A 17,217-nucleotide genomic window follows, 5' to 3' on the forward strand; every position below is an offset into this window, starting at 1 on the left:
AACACAAAAAATAATATGATAAAAATAAAATCTAACACTAATAATAAATTAGAAAAAAAATAATATATTTTTTTACCTCAAGTTCTAAACCCTAAACATGCCCTAAACTCTAACTACATGCTTCAACCCCTATATATCCTAAATACAATGTTCAACAATGATATTTATAAACTTGAATTGCAAATCTCAAATATAATACCCTAAGTTTAGTCATGTTTGAATTTTAATCTCGACCTATATATTTAGTTCCAAAACTTTAATTCTATACCCTAAACTCTATTTCATAAACCATAATTCCATTTCATATACCCTAAACTCTAAACTTAAAACATATTATCTACATCATAAATCTAAAAATCAAATCTAATATTTTCAAGTTAAAGTCCAAATCTATAAAAATGATAACCTTAAACTTTATCTCATAAAATGTAAAGCCATTTGCTTTCCTCCAAACTCTGTTTAAACCCATTGTTCACGTGAACTATAAATAAAAATAAATAAAAGTTGTTTCTTATTGGTCCATCTAGACAAGGTGTGGATCACCCTTTTAAAAAATCTTGTCCGTTGGTAGATGTTAATCCAACGGTTGATGATGGTTTACATTTATGTTTTTTTTTTGTTTTATCTTTCCTCCTCCTCTCATCTTCGATATCCATCTTCTCTTTTTCTCTTATAATTTTGAAATTTTCCAATCTCTTCTCCTCTGTTCTTTGTTTCTCAAGTATCATAACTTTTTTTCTCTACTATCATTTGTCAGAATCGTGCCGATTAGAAGGAACCAGGTCGGATATTGGAGGATTTCGTAAATGGCAAATCCAAAGCACGAAGATGGATCTGTTCAAGTAAGTTTGTGTCGTAGAGGCGTTGGCAGAGAGGCACCGGAGTGATGTTAGAAGGAGGATGGAGGCGGGACCTAACCCATGCCAGATAACCACAATGGTTCGACCTCTCTCTCTATCTCTCTCTGCCTATCTCTCTCTTTTGAATCTGATTTGAGTTATTTTTTAAAGGAAAGTGGAGGATGCAGCAGAAGCAAAACGTTGGAGGAGGCAAGGCGTGGTCTCCGCAGCAATGGTGCAAGGTGTGGTCTCCGCAGCGGTGGTGCAAGGTGGTCTGGTGGCAGTCACGGTTGTGGTGGTGCGGCGGAGAGAACATGACCTTTAGGGTTGACGGCTAGAAGACAATGTAGGCAGCTTGAGAAGATTATTTTTTAGGTTTAGGGTTTTTAGCTTTGGTTTAGTAATGTAAACCGATTTCATATTGTAAACAGATATCTATTTGTAAACCGATTTCAATTTATATATTATGTCGAAGATTTATATTTGGTTCAGTGTAAACCAATTTTACTAACCCGAAATAAATTAATTTAAATTAAATTATTTTAAATTTGATTTAATTATTTTCTGAAAATTAATTTTTTAAACATATTTAGAATAGCATTATATCTATGCTATTGTATAAGGACATCTCATAACAAGAAATATGAATCATAATAAGTTTGTAACCCAAAATAAATAGTGTTATAATTAAGTTAATAACATCATCCAAATAGTGCTATCGTATATGTACATTAAATAGCGTAAAAAAAAATGCTATCGTAGAGGTGGTATCTATGATGGCTGCCGATGACATAGCATAAGAGAAAACATTATGAAAATCCTACTATAGCGTTTATCGTGAGCTAAGAATGTAGATATTTCTTGTAGTGCATATCTTGTAAATATATGTATGTCCAATATCAATATTTATTGATCCATTTATGTTTATCTGCAGGTATAAAAATATTAAAATGTTATTAATGAGATTTTAAATTTCTTTGTAAATTTGAAGGTATTTTTGAAAATTTGACAGTTTCTTTAAAAGAGAAAAACATGAATGATTATGTTTTAAAGGTATAGGTTATTTAAATATTTTGAAAAATGGTGGTTATAAAGAATTCTAGTTAAATATATTTTCATTTTAATTTTCAAAAATAATATAACGTTTGAAATTTGATAGGAATTATAAAGGTATCAGTTATTTTATTTTCTTGTGGATTTTACTTTTGGACGCGCCTCTGATAACACATGATGTATGAATATAAGCATGCCAATGTACTTTGTGGTGGGAAGAATCATATGCATCTACAAGATAATTGTAAGTTTGTAACATTTACAAGATAGGGTGATTTAAGAGAAGTGCAGACTCGGGAGATGAGACGAGTGATGGAGTACCCGTGTTCTCCAAGAATCATCAAGCTCTGTGAAGTCTAATAAAACTGGAATTTGCAAGATTTTGTTTCTAATGGAGGTGAGTTGCTCTCTGTTTCATATCTCTCTTCACGGGAAACTTAAAAGTATAAAATATTGATTATATGCTCATCTGAACTAAACCTTCTTTACTGGTTATATCTTATAGTCTAACGACTGTTGTAATGCTAACACACTGTTGCAACAGCTATTTTCATCTAAATACTTGTCTAACAATTGTTGCAACAACTGGTTTCATCTAAATACTATGAAGTGGATTTGGTGTCATAGTACTAACTCCTATTCTTGGTTACTCACTTATGCTTAATAACAAGGCTCGAGAAGAAGGGATTGTGAGGTATATATTTGAGCTTGGAGCCTTGGAGCACAGTGGAAGTTCCAAGGTTTTACAATCCACTAGCCACAGCCTCGCAAGATACGATATGTCAAGTAATGAAAACTTCTCTCCAACTCCGTAGAGAGCAAAACATTCCTATTATGCACCAACTGAGTTCACTCTACAAGCAGATGTACCATTTGAATCCAGACAAAGAGGAAAAGACCTAGTGATCACTAGAGAGTAAAAGAGCTGTTATTAATCCAAAAGCCCTCAGGGCATGAGCCTCTGTTACAGCATCTATGCTTTCAGTGTTAGCTTAAGATACTCATACATGGTGAGATCCTTGTACATATCTTTCTCCTTCTTACCTCTGAGAAAGTCCACCACAAGCTTCTCTAACAGATCTTATGTTGTTTTTTACCTCTAAGTTTCTGCTCCCCCATGTTCCTTTAGTCATTTTTCTCAGAAGAACTTGGGACGTAGACTAGAAGAAGTTGGATAAGCAATGTGTATGAAATGTTGTAACATATCCAATCCTAAACAAAAAGAGTTTGACCAAAGTTAACTATGTGGAAATCAAAGTGTTCTTTCTACTCTCATCGAGAGTGTTTATGTTTTGAATTACAACAAATGCAAGAGAGTAAAGAGAGAATAAACCAAAGCTTGTGTTAAGAGAAACAACACAAGTAAAGAGAAAAACAGAGAGTGAAGAGAACAAAACAGAGAGGGAACAAAAACAGAACAAGAGATGGAGCTGGCCGTGAGTGGAGAGGGTCAAGCAAGAAGTGGCCAAGTCCATGTGAACGGCCAGCAGCAGAATCATATGGCCGAGAATATCATGAGCACCTAGCTTTTAACCAGCCAATAGCAACACAATCGTCAATGACAAATGTTTCTTCACTATATACTCTTTCTCTGCACAAGCTTGGAGTGAAATTTGAATAATTAAACCGGCTTGGATATTGGTGAGAACCAAACCAAGATGCAAAAGCAGAGAGGCTTTTCAGAAGGCAAGTTTAAAGTTCTCCTTGGATACAAATTCATTTTAAAGATATTGAATAGTGCTCTTAATACATTAAAACAGAGATTACATACTTTGTCACTTCAGAAAGATGTAGAATGACAGACCACTACACTTAAAAGTTCATAAAACATCATTCATTTAATTAAACTGACCCATTACATGATTTGATTAAACTGACCCATTACATAATTAAAGAGAGAGAATCCATACTTAGACCTAGAGACACCGCTGAGACCTAAAGACATTAAATTAAAAATACCAAATTCAAACACCAAGTCTCCAGAAACAGAGACACACCACTTAGATCTAAAGACATTAAATTAAAAAGACCAAATCCAAACACCAAGTCTCGAAAACCAGAAAATATTGCTCGATCAGTTATTCCCCTTCTTCTTCTTCTTCTTCTCTTCCTCAATCTTCTTCTTCTCTTCCTCAATCTCTCTTCTTTTCTTCCATCATCTTCTTCAAAGCAGTAGCTTTCCTCTCCATTATTTCATAGAACTTCATATGCTTCAGCACCTCTCCTCCAACTCTGTATGTGAAACCTTTCTCCTCAACAACAATGGTTGCTTGCACATCATTGTCTTGTGTCACATTCTTGAAAGTGAAGCAAGGATAACCATCAAACGTACCATCTTCATGTTTCCAACGAAATTCAAAGATCTCCACAAGAGTCCACGTCAGCAAATCTATCCACCACATGCGATTGAGCTCTCGATCTTCAAGAGAATCCATGTAGACCTTGTCCATCACACACTCAATGACAAGCTCAAAGAGTTGCTCATCATTGGAGTAGAGAGTCTTTAGATCTTCATCATCCTTGTTTTCTTTTCCCTCCACCACTTTAACTCCTCCTCCTCCTTCACACTTCAACTTCCTGGATGAAATTACTCGCTTTGGCATGAAGGAAGGTTTACCAAGATGTTGAAAAGTTGCCCTCTTGTCCCTAACCAAGCAAAATCCAAACATTGTTCGAGATACATCTTTGGTGAGAAAATTAGCCATCGTGACTGAAAGGGAGAGAGAAAGAAACAAGAACCAGAGAAAAGATGAGGAGAACAAGGAAGATGGTAGCAAGAAGCTGCATTTAAGAACAATAAGATCACGACCTTAGTTGCCATGGGAATCAATCTAATTCCACTTTTTCTGATCGTTTCTTCTTTGTCTCTCTTTTTTATTTTGAGTTGAATGGTTTTTCAAATTTCTTGCCTATCCTAATCCGGTAAGTTTCAGTATAAGCTTAGTGTACAACATTGGAATATGCACTTTGATCACTTTATTTGTCGGTAGACTGTGAAATTTTATTCTGGTCATTATTATTTGGTCACTAGATCTTTATTATAGACTACATATTTGTTGTTTTCCATTTACATATAGTATAATAAATATAAAGTGAACTTGAATTTCCATTACTTGGATGTAAGAGTAATGCATACAGGTTTGTTTACTATAATGTAAAGTAGTAGTTGAAACTATAATTAGATGTTGTTCTCAAAATATTAATTTTTCTTACAAATCTTTCTTCTTTCACTGAGTTGTCAAAATAAATTATTACTTTACCTTGTATTATTTTATTTAAAAATAATATTATCATATCTATATTATTCGAAATAAATTATCACTAACGCACACTAAATATATTTAATTATAAATACTAGCTAGATGTTTTAGATACGGGGGATTTATCATCTCTGAATTATAGAGAGACAAAATGGATTTTTTTTTGTTATTACTTCCTTAAGAAAAAAAACAAGAAACTTAGACACAAAGGCAACTTCTATGTAACATAATTATATATGTTCTCTCATTAAATGAGGACAAGACCAAGAAAAAAATGAAGAACTTTTTTTCTAGTATGCCGAAATGCACAGAAAAATCCTTAATGTATATAGTATATAAATTAAATAAAATTTCGGTTACTATGATCAAAAGGAGTTGATGAAGTGTTACTTATGATTTGCCTATATATCTACTTTTATTCAAAATGAATTTAAAAAATCAAACGGTAAAAAAAAGAGTAAAACTTGACATTTAAATCCTCTGTTTTTATCTCTTTCTCCTGGTTTATAGGCTTTTTAGAGACTTTATGGGGGAAAAACTTTCATGAAAAAGGGATGCGACTGTGGAGGTGTCTAATGAAGTTGACTTACAAATTCTCCCCCTCGTGACACGTGTCCATAGAGAACTTCTTAGAGGGAAATGTGTGTGTGTTTTTGTTCAGACAGAAGTCAAGATGGCATGTGGCTAAGATTTTGATACAGAAGCCAGAAGTAAAGTTAGCATGCATGCAGCTTTATCTTACAACATATAAAAATTATATTCATATATTCGTACGGCACGGCGCTTTCTCGTTCTTCTCTTTCTTTACATGTATGACAAATACATTTATGAGTTTATAAAAAAAGAATCAGGCATGCGTGAATTTACAATTTCTTTTTTCTTTTCTTTCTTTTAACTCGAGTTGGTTATTTGGTCCACATTGACCGATAATTTTTGTACCTGTAGAGATACATTATAATTTAGATATAAGAAAACCACATTCCAAACTATAGAACCATTCAAACGCAAACAAATAATTGTCGCATTAGAATCTAAGACTACAGTAGTATATATTTATTCAAAATGAGTATTAAAAAGGCTACGGAGAAAAGGAATCACGTAAGAAAACAGTGAATGGTGATATATTCCATCTCAAAGTTTTTTTTTTCAAAAAAAAAGTTACAAAAAAAAAAAAGTATGAACCGACCAAATCAGGACAATTAATTTTACAATTCAAGACTGATGGAGACTCCCACGGTAGTAAATTTTTATTAACCACACAGTTTTAGTAGACTTTCGTTATTACTCTGCTTTTCTGGAATACACCACCTTTCTTGACTCCCAAGGCATCTTCGAATTGGAGAAAATCTTGTGTTCTAATTCAGACACTTCCTCGTAGTGTTGTATTTTATTCATATGGTTTATAAATCCTGGAAGATATTTATAAACCATATTATAAACCATATGAATAAACATATGATTAGTTTCAAAAAAATAAAAATAAAAATAAACATATGACGTGGCAAGGGACACAATGATTATAAACCATATGACGTGGTAAGGGACGTGGAGAATTAAATGACTACGCGGAAGGGTTGTATTTTATTCATATGGTTTATTCATATGGAGAAAATCATGTGTTCTATCTTCTAATTACTACAAGAACCGATTGATAGATATCATTCTATTGACGTGGAGAATTAAATGGAGCAAAGGGTTGATCCATGATATGCTGTGTGCCAGATTTATTTTTGGCTTCTGTATAATTTGGAATTACGCTTATGTATGTTTGGAGTTTCTTCATTTGCTTTTTGCTTAGAACCATTTCTCTAGTACACACCGTATGAAATCGTTTAAATTAATACAAAATTTGCTTCGCTCAAATGGATCGAAACCATGAAATATATAAAATCATATATTTTGGCTATATAAATGTAAATGGTGCAGCCGTAATGGGGATCTTTTGCTCTCTACAGAGTTGTAGAAGAAGGCTACTGAATGGAAGAAAAAAAACCCTTCAAATCTGACAATCAACAATAATATAAAGCACAATAGGTTAAGCTCGAGACAAGAAGAAATGCCAATATCAAAAAAAAAGAAGTAATGACAATAGCAAAGATAAAGTGTACAGTAACGTATGAATTGGTTTGTTAATGAATCAAAAGGGTCCAGAGAGCAAATGCAAATATATATATACAAGGATAAAACTTGTGTCTTGTGCATAATGAATTTATATAAAATTATTAAAAAAATAATATATGAAAAAATAAAATTTATATTCTTGATCAAATTAATATTTTTGGCCCTTGAACAAATTTTTAAAACCTTTTTCTTAATTACATCATTTGTTTACCGATGAGTTGATCACATTTTTAAAAATATTTTAGGTCCAAAATAACTTATCACATAAGAACATAATGTTTAGGCTGAAGAATCTCAGACCTATTATTTGGTTACAATAAAACTATATCAGCCTGGTTTTATATCATGATTTAACAATTTAAAATTTAATTATGGGTATAAGAAATTTACATTCACGTGTTAATCCTATCTATCTTCAATATTTTTTTCTTTTTTTTGTCGCTTTTCATTTTGTTTATTTCTCGATATAAATATTAATTTTAGAGTTTATTCTCATTTTGTTCTTTTTTTTCCTGAGATTTAGAAATTTATAAAATTTTAAAATTATTAAAGAGATCCGTACTTAAGTTAAGATTTACATCTTGTGCAGAATAAATATTTTATATTTATTATTTATTTTATGTTTTCTGCATATTATGAAATAATAAAATAATATTTATATCTTAAATAACTAAGAAATCAGTTACTATTATGTAATAAATTGATATGCACATGTAAATTAAACGGCCACTCTATTTATATGATGTATAATTAATATAAATGATATTAACATAGATATATAGTATACTTTTAATATGGATATTTATTTAAGGAGGTTTTTACTCATATGATTTTATAATTATTTGCATATTTGTGTAACAAAACTTTACACCAATGAATTTTTTTTAATGTGGGATGTTTAGTGATTTCAATAATTTATAACCATTTAAGAAAAACAATGAAGATTTCAAAATTAAAATATTAACTTTTCAATATATTTTCAATGCAAATATCAAAATACATGTATGTATTTTCATATGATGTATTAGGCATGAACACTTTACCCGATATCTGAAGCCGCACCCGAACTTGACCCGAAAAATCTGAACCGAAATCCGAACAAAAGTAGCAAAATAAACAAACGGATATTAAGTTAGCAGAGATTGGATATCCGAACCCGAACGGATAATATCGAAACCAAATAGATATCCGAAGATAACCGAATATATGTATATTTAACTTATATTTCTAGTTCACTCCTCTCATTTTATTCAAAATGGTTTTATTAATGCTACACATATTTTTAGATCAGATAATATACATATAATTACGGATTAATACTCATTTGAAAAACATGTCAAACTTATTGTTTGTGCATTAACAAAAATTATATCGAAAATTTCAAAACAGTAACCAAATTACTGTCTTTTTTTAAAAAAAGTTATCTCCAAATATATTGATCATTTAATCAATTGAAAATTAAAAAAACAATTAAGTTAAAGGTAGATTTTTAAATATAAGAAACTTGAGCAATGAAAATTTTGATTTTTTTTTTCAAAATCTAAATACACGAAACCCGACCAGAAATAACTGAACCCGAACTAAAAATATCCGAATCCGGTTCGAAATATAGAAATACTCGAATGGATATTATATTCCTATACCGAAATACCCAAAAAATCCGAAATTCCCGATCCGAACTCGAACGGGTATCCGATCATCCACCCCTATGATGTATAGTTTAATTTAAACGTATGATATATATATATTAACATAAACATCTATTAAAATAAAATTATTTATTCATATGGTTTATAATCATTGTATCTTATTACATAAAATTTTAAACCTTGATCACAAAAGATTATGTGAGATTTTTAACAGTTTTAGTAATTTATACTCGTTTTCAAAAATTCAAAATAAAACATATACAAAAATATAAATTTCTATTATATGATTAATGTAATTTTGTAATTTATTTTAATAATAAAGAATTAAACAAAAATGATAGAAAGTATACTGATTTTTAGCAAATCTTCATTATTTAAAACCATTAGTTGCCATATATATATTTGAATCACATTAGGTGATTTCGTAGGTTTTATTTAAGAAAAAAATAGATAATAAATTTCAATTTGATAAATCAATGGTATATAATAAACATACTATATAATATAACATTCCCTAACAAATTAATTTTGGACTAACAAATTTCTTAATTGATTCTCTAACCGCCGCGTAAAGAAAATTAGTATCTAATCTATTAAAATTGGAGTAAAAATAGGAAATACCCATAAGATTTACACAATATTTACAACATAATGCCACTGAAATAATTAATGAATATATGATTTTAATATTTTTTACCTTTTCCTTTTTAATAATTCAAATATAATTACCCTTTAAATTAACTATGTAATTACAGCTAATGCCACTAAGAAGCTAATTAATCCTAACTTTCAGTATTTATTGCATTTTCTGAATTTAAATCATACTTACCTAAATAGATCACATCTAATTCCATATCTTTATAAATTAAGGAGGCTTTTTTCTCCTTGGGGGGATTAATGCGACGTGGCACTCTCTTTTAATCATTAAACTAGACTTTGACCCGCCCAATCGGGCGTATATTTATTTTATGTTTTAAGCTTTTTGTTTATATTAAATTATATGTATTTGTAATATTTAATTATAAATTTATATTGAAAATTAATCTTTAGAGTTATAATAAAATTATATTTATAAGTTTAATAAAATATTCTTATATAAATTTTAAATATCCTAACTAAAATAATATAGGGGTCGGCATAATTTTTTCCAATTCCAAAATCTTAATATCTCTTAAAACAAATAAAATAAATTTATATATACATAAAATATATAAAAATATTTTGAAATATAATTTCTATTAAAATAAATTTGTTAAAAAATAATTTTGCGATGTTGTTGTTTATTTCTATAGCTTGATTCGTGACCGTATAATTATTTTTCCGTATAAATATTTGCTTTCACTTTAAATTTTTTATTTATACTAATGTATAATATATATATGAAAATTAAAATATATTACATAATTATGGAAAGAGGTTATCTACTTATTTATAGTATTAATGTACATTAAATTTAAGATTTATCATGAATTTGTTGTGGAATCAATTTAGGAAATTATGCATTAAATTAGGAAAAGACAAAATCCTTAATATTAGGTTTATTAATTATTTCAGTGGCATTAGGTTGTAAATATTTTAAAAGTTTTAGTGTTAATTTTAAAGTGTACTTCTATTTTAATAAGATAGACTAGATTTTGACCCGCACGCCCGTGCGGGTGTATATTTTTAAAAAATATATTGTTTTTCATGTCAATATTAGAGTTGGGAAAAAAATCCGAATCTAAAAAGTCGACCGATCCCGATCCAAAATGAAGTACAAAACCGAATCGAAATTGATTAAATATCAAAATTTTATTATTTAGATAACTGAAACTGAATCCGATCCGAAGTATTTCAGATACCTGAATGTATTTGAAATAGATTTATATAATTATATATATTATTTTTTAGACTTAATGTATATAAAAACATCGAGAATATATATATATAGATATGGTACTTATAAGTTGGTTTAAATAATTGAAAATATATATAAATAGTCAAATGTAAATATCTAAAATAGTTAAAGTATACTCAAATCACCAAAAATTAACATAATTATTGATTTTCTATCCAAATATTTAAATCAAACCAATTTATATGTTAAGTTCATGTATTCTGATATATGATATTCAAAATTTATATGTAATATATTATTTTGTTTATATATTTTGAGAAATTCAAAGTATATAATGAATTTAAATGGGTTATCCGAACCTGAACAAACCCGCGAAAATCCGAATCGAATCCGAACAAAAATTTATAAATACCCGAATGGGGACTGAAATCTTTGACCCCGAAAACCTGAAACCCAAACAGACCTAAACCAAACCGAATGAGTACCCGAACGCCCATCCCTAATTCATAATCTATTTTTTCCTTTCAAAACATATCAAACATATAATTATAGTATTTTATACGTACTATCATATATTTTTTTTTTATACAAATCAACTTTAAATTATTATTTTAATTTGAAATATGTATATAAAGTTTAAATTTTGTTTTATGATTATTTTAAGCAAATGACATTTTTAGATAATTAGATTAGCTCATTTTTCTTATATTTTAAAGTTAACACAAATAGATAGTTTCTCATAATATAATAGATTTCTAATTTTTCTTAATAATATAAATTCATTATTTTCTTAATATACTACTATCTATATTTCCAAACAAACCTATTTTTTAAACTGATATTTATGTTTCCAAACAAACAGATTTTTTAAAACTAATATTCATGTTTCTAAATAAACCTATTATTCAAACAATCATTTTTAAAAAGTTATTATCTATGTTTCCAAAAAAATCTAATTTGTGCTTCAGTTTTAATAATACAGATGAGAAGATCACGATTAATATCTCAAAAGATGTCAAAACTGGATATATGTTGATTTAATTTAGTCATTTAACCTTATTTAATGTGGTGCTTGTTATTATGTGAATAGTGGAATTATTTCAACTATCTTAACGTGGTGGTTTTTAAGATTTGACCGCAAGAATTGTATAAATGGTTTAGCAAACGATTCCGTTATGAGCTATTGCCATGATCAAGGGATTAAATATAGTCAAAAATATATAAATATAAATTTGATAAAAATTGGAACACTTTGATCTATAATTGTTTTGATAACCAAACATACACGATTGGTTAAATATGGTTCAGATCAACCAAATAACATGGAAAACTTTTGTCTCTATGAATTTAAACAAACACAAGTGATTTTGAGCCCATTTGCAAAGATTTTGAGCCCAATCGTGTAATGTCATATATTTAAATAGAAAATTTTAATCAGAAGGAGTGGCAATCAACTGTAATTATTAGGGAAAAATAAGGATTAAGTACTAATTGTACTTCAGTTTTAATAGTTTAGATTTCATCTAACTTCTGATTTTTTTGTGGGCTTCTAATTGGATTTCGTATTTGGTTTTCGGTTTAATTTAAGAAGGCCTGGATTGTACACAAATTAGACCCACATGGTCTTTTTCTTGAAGACTCCGCCGCCTTAAACGATCACCTTCGAAGCTTTGTTTCTTTTCATGTTACCGGCCACCAAAACTGGAGACGTTACGGAATGAGGATCAATCGAAACGACGTCTTAAATGCTGTCATTAACAATAGCTCCACCATTACTTCCTTTCTGTGAATCATGGAGAATCCTCAGCTATAAAAAGGTATGTTCTATCCCGTCAAATTTATCTGTTCAGTTTATTCAATTATAAGTTTTTTTCTATTTTTAGTGTTATTGTTTTGCATGAGAAGATCTCTTTTTTGTTCTTCGCTGCTTCTGTTTCTGAATTTTAATTTAAAAATTAAATTAATTTGACGACTACACTCAGATTTATAATAAGAGTTTGATCTTATCCAAAGTCTGAATTTTCTTAAACTTTGTCGTCTTCTTTTTCTTGAACCAGAATTTTGTCTTTTTGTTTCCCTTTTTTACTGACCTTCTTATGTTTATGTTTTAAAAGTTCTTGGCTGATCTGTTCGACTGGGTTCGTTGTTCTGTTCAGTTTGTAAACTGTATACAGTATAACCTCTTTAAATTAATAATCGATAGATTAATATCTCTATTAATTAATATAATTTCATAGTCCCAAATTGAGTTTTTGGTTCAATTAGTATCTCGAATAAATTAATAATCTCTATAAATTAATAAAAAATTATAGTTTTGGTGTAGTCCCAACATTATTAATTTATAAAGGTTTCACTGTATTTCTTTAGTTCATGTTGTTCTATGATACTGAATGTTTCTATCAACAAGCAGGAGTCAAAAGAGAACTGACCTACGTGAAGAAGCTTCGGCAATATATTGTCTACAGGAGATGACAATAGTGAGTGTCTTAACTCTTAATTTTTTTGATAAGTTCTCTTAAATGACAATGTTTACTACAGATCTGTACATGAAGCTAAGCGTTAGAATCACAACCCAAATACCCAAAACCGAATCAGTAGGACATTTTGTACAAACTTAACCAAAAATTCGAACATATTTTACAAAATGATATTGGAAAATATTAAGGAGAACTTATAGTCGGCTTTCTTAAATTCACCAGTATACATTGATTGGTGGTGCAAAATGGTTCATTTTTTTTGTCGTCAAATGGTTCATATCATGGTCTTATAGCAAATGAGTAACAGAGTAAGTTATAATTTTTTAAGAAAATTACACTTTTCGACTCTTATACCCAATAATGAGGGTCTCGCTATTATAACTCTGGTCACCATGTTTAAAATGAGAATTGAGTGTTTCGAGTTGTTCTTATTATACTTTGTCTAAACATTAATCATTCATCGCCATTACATCTATCTTATTAAAACAGAAACATTATAACTTCTTCTAGGTGGATTTTTAAGTTGGACATCACATTATTATTTTTAGTCTAACCTTTCATTAAAATATTTCCTTAAATAGTTAAATATCAACCATCTATCGTTTAACTCCACTATAAGATCTATTTTTTACATTATATACATCTATTAAACAAAATATCTATTCTTTTCGTTAAAGTATATTCACATTATCATATTTATATTATATCATAGTACAAATATAACTATCCTTCTCTTTTATTATAGTCAAATGAATACAATAAATGTCTCCAATATAAATATTACACGAGTCTGAGTTCTTAAAAATAAAAATATAAATAGATAGAAATAAAAATAAATATTACACATGTTATTAAAAATATAAATATTATTACACGAGTAGGTTGACAAAAAATTACAAATATTACACGAATCTTTAGCCAGACATTATACAACTAAACCAGTTGATTCAATTAACCAAATAACTCTCAACCTACAATATCGGATTTAAAAAACAATTATTTGGCATCAAATACTGATGAATCTTTAAATTTTAAGTAGCTTGATACAGAACTTTTGAAACTCAATACTAAAGATATATCGAGGTTTGCTTTGAATATACACTAAATAGAATATACATAATAATTGATGTTCTTATTTCAAAAACATCAATTTATACTTTTAAAAAAAAAATCGATTATTGGAAAACCTCTTCACCAAGTTGAGTCTACTATACTTAAAATCTCGGTTACAATCAAATATTGACAATCAAATTGCCAGATTTCAAAAATCATGAATATGGAAAACCCTCTTCTCCAAGTTTATTCTACTATACCTAAAATCTCGGTGTCAATAGATTTTGTATTTATTATATCTAACTTAATAGGTTAGAAAATATTCATTTCCTCCCACTAAAATGTGTGTACAAGTACTTGCCTTCCTATTCATCATTGGACATTCACAAAACATTCAGAAAAAACTCCTAAAAAGCACAATGTCAAAACCAAATCGTATTGTTTGATATTATGTTAGTGTTTTCACCATAAAGTTATATCTCTAATACACCAATGAAAAACTATTAATAGAAAAAACAGTTTTAACATTTTTCTTAAACAATGAGAAAACTCGAAATTATATAAAACTACATTATATAAAAGACAAACTCCAAATTGTATTAACTATTATAGATTATATGTTATGTGTTAAAAATAAAAAATAAAATCCGCGCGGTCGCGCGGTCATGATCTAGTAAAATATCAAAACACATACGACCCCACAATAAACGACACATACATACTTTTACATTTTAATATTTAATCAGTAACGTAACAAACGATAGCAAAGGCTTTAGTTTTCAGGTTATTATTACGTAGCGGTTTCTACCTTGCCTCTTCGCCTCTTAACCCTTCTCTTGCCTTTTAGACTATATAAAAACTCTCGGCCTCACTTGAGAACATATTCATCTGCACGCACCTAGGTGAAGCATAGTTTGCTATTTGATGTACCAACACCCAATTCCATGGTGAAGAAGCCTCCTTGGACCAACCGGCTTGAAAGCATACTCAAGTAAAAGAAACACTATACAAAACTAAAATAAATCATCTACAATCACCGGAAATAATTATAACACACAACGCAATCAAACAAACATGGCAATACTATAAAATAAAGTACACTAAATATCATACCAACTTTACATAAAAACATGTGAAAGCCAAATCAATAGGAAAAAAATAATTAACAACAGTAACAAAATATGAGTTATTCTTACTTTATATTTTCTTCAATGTCGAATTGAAAAAGAAATCAAATAGGAAAAAAATTAAATCATTACATTTTCCATAATTTTAAAATTTAATAGTTTTCTGTTCTCTGACAAAAATAATACCAGTGATCACTTTTGGGAACTTAAATTAAAAAAGTATTTATTACTTTCAATATATGGTAAATTTTAAAATGTTTTATAAAATTTTAAAATATATTTAATTATTAAAATAATTTTAATATAAAATCACCCGCCCGCAGGGCGCACCAACCCCTAGTAAATAATAAAATTAACATTATATATTTTACGTTCACTATTAGTTGGTCATTCTTTTTTTGTCCAAAGCAACTTATAGCTTACCACTAAATGATGTTCTATAATTTACATAAAGACTAATTTAGTTACGCATATGCGATATATTTACTAAAGGATCTTCTATTTGTGCGCTCCTGCATCAACAAAAATAAAAATATATCTTTTACAGTTAAGTAATTGATTGTAGAAATTTTTTTTTTTGTTTTCATTTTCAGTAGTTAATCGAAAAATATATACGAAAAAACATAACAACTAAGTCACAGAGCATCCGAATATTCTTTTGGTATTAACTATACTAGATTTATAGTTCCAAATGAATATAGTAAATTTATCAACTCTATTAAAATGGAAGTACAAAATAATACATCTACTATTAAGTGACTTTTTACAAATTTTCATTCTATTTAATTAATTTAAACCACTTTATTTGTTATATTTTCTAAAACAAAAAAAATTTTACACAAATACAAAACAAAACTTACATATTTTCAATTACTTTATTATTATTTTTACATATCTTTTTTTACTCTTTTTAATTAATTCATTAGTTATATATCTTTAATATAATAGGTCGACATCATTTATTTTACATATTAACAATAATAATTTGACAATGTTGAATGAAATTGCTCCATTACGACAAGAATTCAAAATGGTTAAAAAAAGTTTTTTTATTTGTTAACATAATCAGTTAGGCATATACATTTAGATACATGTTCAGATACGAATTGTTTTCTCCAGTGTCGGGTGTTTTTGGATCTTGAAATCAGGCTCATTCATGTATTATAAATTTACATGTGGATTTTAAGTTGAGTCTTCTCAAATCCAGATGGATTAGGTTTTGATGTATAGAAACCTAAAATTATCTAAAAACCAATGTACATGTGACTGGTTCGGATGTCCCGAAAATAATCATATTAACCGATTTAATTCAGGAACTGAATTCAAACTAAAGATAGCCAAAAGTAATCATACTACCCGATTTGACTCGGGTTCGATTCTGATGAATAGAAACCTAAAAATATTAAATACTTATATTATTAATTATATGATGACACATATAAAATATATAACAATAATCATAAAAAATATCATTTTATAAAAAGAAAAAATTGCCCGTGCGGGTCAATTTCTAGTTCTAATTACGTGACAAATTAGCATACACTTTTTAATTAGTACAAACTAAATGTTATAACTTTTTTAATGTTTCTCCTTTAATTTATAGGAGATATAGTTATTTCAACAACAGAAAAAGGAAATAATCACCTCAAATATCTGTTAAAAAAATCACCAAATAGAATGAAGTTACTCAACAACAATTTGAAAGGGCTTAACAGAAAAGACATGACATCAGATATGTTTTAGATATAGGGGATTTGTTTTTGGGAAAATTGTTTTTGGGTCAAAAAAATGATAACTATGT

The 17,217-nt window shown here is 28.6% G+C and overlaps 2 long non-coding RNA genes across 2 annotated transcripts; both read left to right on the top strand.

Annotated features, from left to right (window-relative positions):
• The first annotated feature begins 578 nt into the window (after window positions 1-578).
• On the top strand, window positions 579-1,321 carry LOC108820874 (uncharacterized). The gene is made up of 2 exons (XR_001944406.2): window positions 579-939; window positions 1,011-1,321. It is a non-coding gene; the product is annotated as an uncharacterized LOC108820874 (long non-coding RNA).
• Window positions 1,322-12,364: 11,043 nt separating this feature from the next.
• LOC130502221 (uncharacterized) lies at window positions 12,365-13,727 on the top strand. Its single transcript, XR_008940183.1, has 3 exons — window positions 12,365-12,576; window positions 13,170-13,236; window positions 13,298-13,727. It is a non-coding gene; the product is annotated as an uncharacterized LOC130502221 (long non-coding RNA).
• The last annotated feature ends 3,490 nt before the right edge of the window (window positions 13,728-17,217 follow it).

This window comes from Raphanus sativus, unplaced genomic scaffold (assembly GCF_000801105.2).
Source record: "Raphanus sativus cultivar WK10039 unplaced genomic scaffold, ASM80110v3 Scaffold0453, whole genome shotgun sequence".
Lineage (NCBI taxonomy): Eukaryota > Viridiplantae > Streptophyta > Magnoliopsida > Brassicales > Brassicaceae > Raphanus > Raphanus sativus.